This window comes from Lissotriton helveticus, chromosome 8, assembly GCF_964261635.1.
Source record: "Lissotriton helveticus chromosome 8, aLisHel1.1, whole genome shotgun sequence".
NCBI lineage: Eukaryota > Metazoa > Chordata > Amphibia > Caudata > Salamandridae > Lissotriton > Lissotriton helveticus.
The window spans coordinates 336,480,778-336,492,552 of record NC_136069.1 but is presented as its reverse complement, the minus strand read 5'-3'; positions in this window follow the sequence as shown (position 1 = coordinate 336,492,552).

The window sequence follows — 11,775 nt, the reverse complement described above, 5'->3', positions numbered from 1 at the left end:
TGATTATGCCTGCCTTCTCAAATCACATTCCAATTCATAAAAAATATGCACTTGCAAGAAAGTGGGCAGTAGCCCAAGCTCCTGCATTATATAAAAATCATGTAGGATGGGATGAGGATTCTCCTCCTCACAAAATCCAATTAAAATGTCAACCATCTGCACAGAGGCAGTACCTTATTAAGCAAGAGGCTAAAAAACAGTTCAGGGAGATTTTAGATCAACTTGAATACCAGGGGGTGATTGAAACATGCACCTCACAAATGAACAATCTTTTGTTTCCTGTCTCCAAGCCAGACGAGTCATATCGTCTAGTTTTGGACTACAGACACCTTAACTCATGTTGCTAGACATTTGCAGTACAAAACTCACACAGTGCAGCACTAATGAATAACATCGTGCGCAAAAAATACAAAACAACATTAGACATCTCTAATGGATTCTTTTGTCAAAACATTGCACCTGAAAGCAGGTATTTGACCGCTTTCTCAATAATGGGCTCGCAGAAAAATTTCTGTCGACTCCCACAGGGGTTCAAGAATAGCCCAGGATTATTCTCAGCAAGAGTAACAGAGTTACTACAAATGTATGATGATGAGCCATTATCTTATGTCGATGACATCTATCTAACAGATGATGACTTGGATACTCACTTGAAAAGAGTGAACACCATAATACTTGGGTTCGCAGCAGAGTATTACAAATTCAACTTTAAAAAGTCACGAATTGCCCATCTAACAGTCCTGTTTTTAGGATATGAATTATCAAGTAAAGGCAAAAGCCTAGCAGACAATTTCTTAGAGAAGTGTGCTGTACTCCATGCACCAAAAACGCTGAGGAACTTACAATCAATACTAGGTTTCCTGAATTTCGGAAGAACTTACATTCTAAATTATGCAGAGAGGGTTAAACCTCTCTATGAATTAATAAAACCTGATTTTAAACCAATCAATTGGACTCAAAAACACACAGAAATTTTGAGATCATTGGAAACAGATTGTTAGCAAAAACAAAATTGCAAACTCGCGATAATACACGCAACCTTGTAATCCGAGTCATCCCAGGAAGATGCGGATTCACGTACCTGAGCTCTAATGAAGGGGAAAAGGTACCAATAGCATACAAATCACACTTGTACTCAAAAGCTGAAATAAAATTTAGTTCAACGGAAAAAATTCTAACTGCGGTTCAGACTGCTGTAGCAACAGAAAGAACTCTAGCACAAGGTAAACGAATAATAATCGTTACACCAGTACCAGCCCTAGAAGCGGTAACAAAAGCAAGCATTCCAAATGCTAAAGCACTACATCCGAGATGGATCCAATGGGTTAATTCTCTTGTTGCAACAGACGTAGTTTACGAATTTGATCCTAATTTGAAAACACAAGAATTTCTACAATATGAATATGAATGTCCTCTGCCGACCGAAATCCTGCCTCTAGAGCACTACGGCTGTATAATATATACAGACGGATCAGCACAACCCGCAGTTGGGGGTAAGCAAGCTTACAGTGCTGCGTGCGCGATTGTTAAAGGTCGTTGGCACGAAGGAAAATTTAGACTACTTGTCCCTAAAACACAATCTCTAGGAGATTGTACAGCTCAGCGAGCTGAACTACTAGCATTTAAGATGGCGCTTGAAAACACCGATCGCGAATTCCCCACACTAATAGTGTGCGATTCATATTACTGCGTCCAGTCTTATAATGAATACTTGCAGAACTGGGTTCAAAACGGTTTCAAAGATGCAAAAGGTGGCACAATCAAGCATAAAACGCTTTGGGAACAAGTAGTTCTTTTACAGAAAGAACTACGAAAGACTCACGTGATCCATACACTGAGTCATCAACGTGATGGCGTTCACGTTGCGGGGAATTAATTGGCTGATGAAGCCGCGAAGACAGCTGTGCAAACGGCTTCCGTAGCTGCTATCACCCGGTCAAAAACAAAAATAGACAGTGAGATATTGCAAGCTGTCAGTGCTACAGTAAAGAATGAGATAAAATCACTCCCGAAAGGCTTTCCAGTAAAGTACTCATACATAACTGATGCGAATAACGTTCCATTTGCTCGAATCCCTGGAGTGGGGGATAGGGCAATTCCAAGCATGGAACACAGGTTAGGACTAGTTACAGCGGCACACGAAGGGCTTGCTTCTGCACACGCTGGTGTTTCCGCCACAGTATGGTTATTAAAACAGAGATATTGGTGGCCATGCATGAGAAAACAAACTAGGAACTATGTTCTAGAATGTGAAACATGCCAAAGGATGAAAGTATCAACAGTGAAACGACCAGCACAGACGCCCCTTCTAATCTCAGATAAACCCTTAGCATGTGTTTACCTGGACCACTGTGGTCCCTTACAAAGGGATGGCAACTATAAATATATCATGGTAGCAGTGGGTTCCTGCACGAGATTCATGTGGATGTGGCCCCAGCGCTCGGCTGACGCCAGAACTGTTATAAAAGATTTGCAAGTCTATATCGGCACATACACAATTGGCATGCTACATTCTGACCAGGGTCCTGCTTTTAGCTCTCGAGCTATAAGGAGGCCATGTCCAGCATGGGCATTGCATTGCGGTATTCTTGTCCCTTCCATCCTGAGGGAAACGGGATAGTGGAAAGAAAAAACCGAGACCTAAAGCAATCTGTAACGGCGAGGGTATTCGGTACGGGTGATGGGTGGGTCAAACATTTAACAAGTGTCCAACGTAGTCTTAATAATCTGCCAAGAAATTCTCTAAAATGTTTTAGTCTGTATGAACTATTGTTCGGGACTAGAATGCATATTCAGGACCTCGATAGTCAGACTTCAGTGGTAGAAGAAAAATGCTTTGATATCAAAGATCGTTTGGCTATTTTACAGGACTTAAATGAAACAAGAAAAGACCTGAGCAACGTAAAGCTAAAACAGCAGCCAACAGCCACTGAAGAGAAACCACCTGTCCCAGCAAGGCCTGTCTGGATTCCAAAGATTGGGGATCTGGTCAGAGAGAAAATCGCGGTGAAGAAGGAATTTAGGCCTTCTTACAGAAAAGCAGTACCTGTCTTAGCTGTCAACGGAACAAGATCAGTTGTACTACCACCCCTTGCTGGTAAAAAGGAGAACCGAGTTGTATCCATCGACCTGGTAAAACCACAATTATGTGGCCAATAATAAGTAGTAGGCCCAGTGGACTCCCAAGAAATAGCAGAACACCAAAGTTTGCTACAATCCAAGAGGTTCAAACTGAGAGACTAATCACATTTGATAAACCTGCAGTGAATAAAAAAGGACTATGCAATAATGCCATGGAACTTGTTCCTCTTGAAACCCAAATTGAAACAGTTCATCAAGAAACACCTGTCTACAACGATGTAGCCACAGACTATGCTAATGAAACAAAGAAAATTCCAAAAGCAAATAAAAATCCAGAAGCGATTCCGACAATTGATAAAACTGCATCTGGCTATTTCATCAACTTCGATGACTTTTCTGAGGATCCAAGCGAGCCTGAAGAACAGCCAACAACTAAATCTTTTAAAAACAAAGTAACAGAACTCTTTCATCAACTCAAAGAAACCTATCTGATTTCTCCATGGATTGAATTTTGGATTGTGTTAGGTGTACTTTTCCTCCTGCTTTGGCTCATCATGGTACTTTGTTTGGGAAAATTCATTGAGGGAAAATACAGTACAATGGACACAGCAAGTCAGAACAGCAACTTGGTCCTAAAGCCACACAAGTCATCTCACATCGAGAAAAGAGAACTATCATCCGTGAATGTCACAGCCAATCCAATACCCGGTGGGGTAGCTTGGGAAAAAACAGATTACGAAATTTATGGCCCGGTCGATCTCTTGAAGTATCCACACCAGTTCAAGATTTCATTAAGTGACTTTGTAAAACCGAGCACATTCTCTGATGATTGGGACTTTGAAAGTATTAATGATATGATATCAGATTTAGTTATGTCAGCAAAATTTACAGAACATGAGTACTTGCAGGGTTCATCTAATTATGAAGAATTGTACTGCTACAACCACTATGCACATCACTATTTACATAAATCTGCTCAACCTAGAAATGTTTTAAACTATAATCAATGGGAACATTGTGCAACTCCACCAAAAGGCAGTTCAAAAACATTTTATGAGAAATTCCCATACTTCTCAGGGTTTAACACAAGTGAAGTAGAAGCCTTTTATTTCAAAATGTTAAATAAGACAGGAATGAAAACAATGTTGACAAACACTAAATTAATCTATTCAGAAGCATTTTATGAAAAAATTACTACATTTGGTTTTGATTTTTGGAAAAACAATATTGAAACAAAAACCATCTGGGGTACCAAAGATTGGCAGGTCCAAGGTATAGAATCATTATTTAGAGCCTGAATGATCCCAGAACAAATTATATTCTTGAATGATACCATTCAACAGACAACCTGTCTTGGCCTAGCCAAAATTAAAGACTTAAACAAACCGTCTATTCCAAAGCCAACACCTGACAGTAATAGCACTACAGATGTTGAGATAGACGTATCCCATATTTTTAACCAAAACAGAACACATCCTGGTTGGAATAAATGGTTGATCTGGCCCACAGATACAAATAGCTGTCAAGATAGATTCCTGAACAAAATACAGGGGTTCAAATTGACCAGGCCAGACCCTAGATACTCCCAGAGACAACATCCAGGGATAGTTACTACATACAGTGTAGGAAAACTCTGCCTCGAATGGCTACAGAAATCCACACTGGCAGAAATTAAGCAACACTTGACTTTACTTAAAGACGGTGCTGACTTGCGTGATTTCATAATGGGACCACGCAAACAGCGTCAAAAACGTTTCATAGCGGCCGGTATATATGCAGCTTACAACGAAGCTTGGAAAATAATGCAAATTGAAACAGCAGAGAAAATACGGGAAATTGACCGTATTAATTAGGAAAAATCACTTCCTGTTGTAGACAATGGGTTAATGACTGTCTTCCAGAATATATTCACTGGACAGCATTGTATCATCTGCTATAGATATAATAGAACAGGACTTATTAATGTTACAACATGGTCAGTCCCAATTACGTTCTATTGTACAGCTTGGCTTGACGTTACAAAATCTGCGTTCAGGCTACGTGCCTTGGCGTTTAATCAACACAACGTCATTATTCTCTATCTTTAACCATACTGATACACAAATCAGCTTGGCACAGAAAGGAGCGGAATATACAATTCTGAGCATTGAAAAACTTGAGAGATTACCATTGACAATGTCAGAACGACCTGTCATTGAATGGATAATACACGGAATAATAACTATTCCAATAACAACTTTCAAATTTAAATTCTGTCAAGAGTATATACCAGCAGGCCAGTATGAAAGGTTGGGTAAAGGATACATTAAGTCATCATGGAAATTACCTTACACACACACATGTTATAGTGAAAAGAAACAGAATGTATTTCTTAGTGGTAATAATTGCAAAAGATCACTAAGTGGTATGCTTCTGTGTCAAGGTATTAATCTGCATGGGGCCTGTGAAGGGACTTCAAATAACCTTTCATGTCACCAGCATGGCACACCTGCAACTTGAATAGAGCCATTCTTTAGACGGCTTTCTAACGAGAGCTACATTCTAATAGTGGACCACAGATGTTGTGGCATGGTGCCAGGAAAAGCTTATCTAGTTAGCATTAGTTCCATGGTCACTTGTATGCAAGTATTGTTTCCAAATAGCACTCCAGACAGGGAGGAAAACATTTGGCCATTTTTGAATATCTCTTCTATTCGAATTGATACTTTAAGCAGAATAAAGTCTGTCCTTTTGCAGACAACTGTGCCCTTGACGTCATCAAAAGAAACGTATGATCTGCAAGTCGCAAGGACAACGGCAGAGATACATAGCCTTTTATCAGCAAATTGCCCCCTACATTTCGCAGAAATGTTAAGCCAAATCCTGAATATGTCCGATACTGGAGGTATCCCACATGTATTTAAGACAATTTTTTCGGGACTGTTAACACCCTTCACAACAGTTCTGGGCATTTTTCCTAATTTTGTCCAATCTGTCTTTGGTGGCCTACCACTCCTGTTGGGACTCGTAGCAGGCATTTTATTTTTGATTCTCCTGCTTCGTTATGGCAAGCCAAAACGCAGACAAGACTGCAGCAACAATGGAAGAAACGATCCTGGCTATACGCTATCGGGACCGCATAACTAAAGTCCTTGGATTAGCCCGGCTAAGAGATCTGAACATGACCTGGTTTCTTTCATTCAGACCCATCTGGCAGAACTGTATCTTACCTGTGCTACGATGTATGCTATGCGGAGAAGAATGCGTGTTGGACGTCTGTCTTACACTACAATCAGAATTACCATTGGATACAGATACTTTGCTAAGTCCTGTAACGGCTCATGCATCGTGTTGTCCCCATCGGTTACCCATCCTGATGACGGCATTCGTTGAGACTTCACCACTGCGATTAAAGGGTAGTGAAGTGCGAGATGAGAGCAACATCACCCAGGTACGACCTTCTGTGAGCACTGCTGATCCTGTCATCGATGATAGCAATCATGCTCACGACTGCACAGTTGCGGCATTTTCCAACTTGGTCGAACTTTCACCTGAAGCGGTAAACTGCTTTTTTGAAAGTCTGTCTGAAATGATGTTTTCCCCCGAACAAAAGGAATAACTTTTAAGCAAACTAGTACACAGCGTTCCCTGAACTCTGAATTCGGCCTTCGGCTTTGATAAACAAAAGCTACTGAACATATTTGGAACTATATATTTTTCTCTCTCTCTCTCTCCCCTGAAAGCAGAATTATTTTTTTTCCCGATTCCAAAATATTTACCTTTTTGGCACATGTACTCTGCTTGAAGTAGAACTATTCTTAGAGAACAGAGCTTCTATTTTAGGACCTCTAAAGACAATATATCACGTCTAGCACTTTTACAGCAACTGTATTTATATGTGATGGAATGGTCTCGCACCTTTTTTCTGTATTAAGAGCCATTTCATGTGTGAATTTCGCAAATCATTCATGCCGATATATATATGCATCCTTTTTAATGAATGATTACACTGCTTGAAAAGCGTACAGTACCTATAATCATTTTCATGTATTTCGCATACACCATTTCAAATGCAAAAATGTATTTTGGGGTGGGTTGGTATACACATGCACCTTTTATGTTTACTATTGCTTAAGTCTAGTAATGATGGACATTAATTCGTGGAGTGGTTGTCGTGTGTTATCTAGGAAACCTGAATCGATATTCCTATTTTATGCCATTGTCCGGCTATAATCAATAATATCCATACAACGGCATAATAATCATATCCATAATTCAGTCGTAGCACATGCTGTCACAATAAGCAAGGCTACTTCTCCGGCCCCCTAGTAAGCACACCGAGTTCTCTAAACAAAACCAAGCCTCCAGCAACCTGGGAAATCCCCCTTGCTATTGTTTTGATTTCGTCCTAGAACTCCAGTAAAGCACTGTAAGAACGGCCAGTTCTTAGTGACATCTTTATTGACGTCTTATGTCCAACCTTACGTCAAACCCAGGCACCTTTCAGGTATAAATATACCAACGTTGCCTTAAGCAAACACACGGTGGTAATCCTGGAGCAGAGCAGCTATCTACTTCCGGGAGCCCAGCTGATGCGAGAGCCCACGGACGCTGCCCCTCCTCCTTGACGCGCTGAGAAAGACGCTGTCTTTTCTCCTGCCGAGAAATCCAGCTCCGGCGTTTCCAGCCTACCCTCGCGGGTTGCTGGGATATCGAGTCCTGAGAGAGAGATACCAGACCTCCTGCTTTCTATTACCCAGGTACGGAACTGACTAAACCCTTACAGAGAATTCTTGTCAGATTCTTGGCAAAACAAACTTAACTTAAACTGCTACTTACTTACTCCTTCGGATGTATTAGGCTTAGGTCAGGTACACCGGGGTAGGCGTAGTTAGAAGCACCAGATGAGTACGATTAGTCAATGTATATATGTATGTATCTATTTTAATCTATTTTAAAGTATCATATGGCTAAGAAACCATATCAATGCTTTTACAGTATTATTTTATAATCCTCCTTTTACTGTACGCACTTTATTTTACCATAAGTATTACAATCGTGGCAATTCATTTCTCTTGTATGAGGAAGAAGACTGCTCAATAAATAACACCTTTTATTGAAAACGCCCGTCTCTCTTTTCTCTGCATTCTGGTGAAACTAAGTACGCACATGTGGCTGAGTGAAATAGCTGTCTTTTGTTTCCACACGACTCTAGAGATATACTCTTATTCAGGGAGAGCAAAGTTGTCATGTTTTATGGTTGTCAGAAGCTAATCCCTTCTTGTCTATCCAGGGAGGTTAAACTCCTCCTCGTTTATTCGAGAAAGTTTCTAGTGACCTCTGAGCTAGCTGGCAAACCTTAAGTCTGATATAGTCAGTAGAGACCTAGTTAACCTCAGTCCTACGTCTACACTGCTGAATATATTATTCCAATGCGCAGAGCCTATTGGGAATATAGGAACTACACTACAAGTCAAGGCGATCTGCCAGTACCCAGACGTTAGCTCAAATGTGCTGAGGTACCGGGCAGCCCCTAACCGATCGATGAGGTCATCAGCTCTGGGATGGGGGGTGCCCGTCAGTCCTCGTGACTGAATTGAGTCCTCAGTAGTCCACACTGAACCTGAGTTCTGGCGTGGCACCTGGTGCGGCAGCCTTTGGGACCAAGACCACTGGGCTGGCCCAAGGACTGTTAGAGGACTCAATCACCCCTAGCACAAGGATCTTGGAGGCCTCTTCCTTGATACAAGCTCTCACCCTGTCAGTCACCCTGTAAGTTTTGTGCTTCACAGGAGGGCTGTCTCCAGTGTCCACATCATGGATGCACCAATCTGTAACACCGGGAATCAGGGAGAACAGATCAGAAAACTGTCCCAGCAACTGGTGGCAGTCATTCTGTTGCTGAGGGGTCAGGGTGGAAGAGAGGTTCACACCATCCGTTGACCCATCTTGCTCTGTCGCCGACAGGAGGTCAGGAAGAGGCTCAGTCTCCTCCTCCATTCCAGCATCTGTCGCTAAGAGAATACCCACTTCGGACCCCTCCAAGTGAGGCTTCTGGCGGTTGACATGCAGGACCCGCAAGGGGTTCCTGGGAGATAGCAAGTCCACCAAGTAGGTAACAGGACTTTTGCACTCCACCACCTCAAATGGTCCGGTCCACTTATCCTGGAGCGCGCATGGCTCCTCTGGGGCCATGACGCACACTTTCTGACCAGGTTGAAGCTCTACCAGAGTGGCATTCTGGTCGTACCACTGCTTCATCTCCTCCTGGCTGGCTTCCAGATTCGCCTCAGCGAGATGCCTGAATCGCCTAGTCTGGTTCCTGAAGGCCAGCATGTAGCTATATACATCCTGGGGAGGTTTCCTGGGAGATTGCTCCCAGCCTTCGTTGAGCAGACTCAGAGGTCCTCTCACTGGGTGACCGTAGAAAAGCTCAAAGGGGCTGAACCCTAGAGATTTCTGTGGCACCTCTCGGTATGCAAAGAGCAGGCATGGTAAGAGGACGTCCCACTTACGCCTCATAGGCTCCTCAAGACCCATAATCATGCCTTTTAGGGTCTGGTTGAATCTCTCAACCAACCCATTTCCATGGGGGTGGTAAGGAGTATTGAACTTATAAGTTACTCCACACTCCTTCCACAGGGACTTCATATACTTGGAAATTAAGTTTGTACCTCGGTCAGACACCACCTCACTAGGGAACCCTACATGGGAGAAAATTCCCATCAGTGCCCGTCCCACCATGAGGGGCGTCATTGTCATCAGAGGTATGGCTTCCTGGTACCAGGTGGCATGGTCCACCAAGACCAGGATGAACCTTTTGCCCATGGCGGTCTTGGGGTCCAGTGGCCCCACAATGTCAATACCCACCCATTCAAATGGGGTGCTGACCACAGGGAATGGCTGGAGAGGAGCCTTCTGCTTCCTCCCACTCTTTCCACTTGCCTGGCAAGTCTGACAGGTCCTGCAATGAGTGTCTGAACTCTTGCGCATTTGGGGCCAATAAAAGTGGGTGACAAGCCTCCCAAAGGTCTTGTCCTTCTCCAAATGTCCTGCTAACAGCACATCATGAGCCAACCCCAGTAGGAAGGCTCCTAAGTGCTGGGGTACCACCAGCACACGGGCTGACCCAGGCTCAGCAACCTTAGGCTCAGTATACAGGAGATCATTCTCCCAGTAGATCCAATGGGTTCAAGACTGATCACCTTCTGCCTGGTCTGCAGCCTGCTGCCGCAGACCCACAAGAGAAGGGCACTTCTTTTGCTCCTTGCAGAAATCATCCCTGGAGGTCCGCCTACCTGCTGCCAATGAGTCCGCTCAGGCAGGTCCCCAGTTCAGCTACCTGTTCCCCTGTAGGCTCCAGGGCATCCCCCTCAAGGTCTGCCTCCTCCTGGACCGTTGGAACTTCGGGGGACGGTTTCCTGTGCCCCTTGCCTCTTCTCTTTAAGGCAGGCACCTGGGCAGGCTCCAGGTCCTCTTGAACACCCTTACTGGCTGCCATGGACCGTGTGGTCACACACGCCCAGACAGGCAGACCCATCATCTCTAAATGAGCACTTCGCTCCACCTTAGCCCAAGAGGAGCTCTCCAAATCATTCCCTAACAAACCGTCAACAGGCATGGCTGGTCTCACAGCTACTTGAAGAGTACCAGAGACCCCTCCCACAGTCAAAGGGAACCTGAGCCACCTTGCAGTGGCTCTCTGTGTTGTCAGTGGCAACAACCGGGTAAAATGCATTGGGGACAACCTGCTCTTCAGACACCAGGTGACACTTGACAGCTGTCACACTGGCTCCTGTGTCTCGAAGGACCTCCACTCTATGGCCATTGATGGTCACCCACTGCCTGTACTTCTGTGTTTTCAGGCAGTTGGGGCCTGGGGACCACCTCACAGTCTCCTAAAGAGACAAGGGTCATCTCTGTGGGACCCCACCTACCTTGGACACCCATATCCTCCCCCAGGGCTACACTCACCATCTGCCGGGGTGGAGCACCAGTGGGTGCTGTCTTTTCAAACTGTGGGCACCAGGGATCAATAGACTTATGGCCCACTTCACCACATGTGAAGCACCTCAGGGATCCCCTGGGAACAGGTCTACCTGTCGGGCCCCTTGCTCTTTCTCAGGCGGAGGCTGGGAACCTTTCCCTTGGGATTGACTTTGGGGTCCTAGCCGGAACTCCCTCTGTTTATCCTTGTCTCCCCACTCTTCTGCTCGGGACCCTGCCCACTCTTGGCTGAGTCTCCCACATGACCCTTGTGGACCCGGGTGCTCACCCAGCGGTCCGCCTACTCAGCAAGCATCCTAGGGTTAGTCAGCCTGCTATCAATAAGGTGCTGGCGTAGCTCTAGAAAAAAATTACTTGACAAGTGCTCCCATGCAATTAAATCAAAGAGCCCTTCAAAATCATTCACTTTGTTACCCTTCACCCAACCATCCAATGCTCTGCAAAAGAAAGTTACATATTCTACCCATGTGCTTGACTGCAACTTTTTGCAATTTCTAAACCTCCGTCTATTCAATTCAGGAGTCAATACATCTTTCATGTGGCTATAAGAATTGTGGACCTCGGAAGGCAAGTTTAACAAGGTATCACGCCCCTCACTAAGGAAACACCCCCATAACCCCACTCCCCAATCCATCTCAGGGACCCGGTGGGAGGACATAGCTACCTCATATGCCTTGAACCACTGCCCAATATACACATTCTTATAAA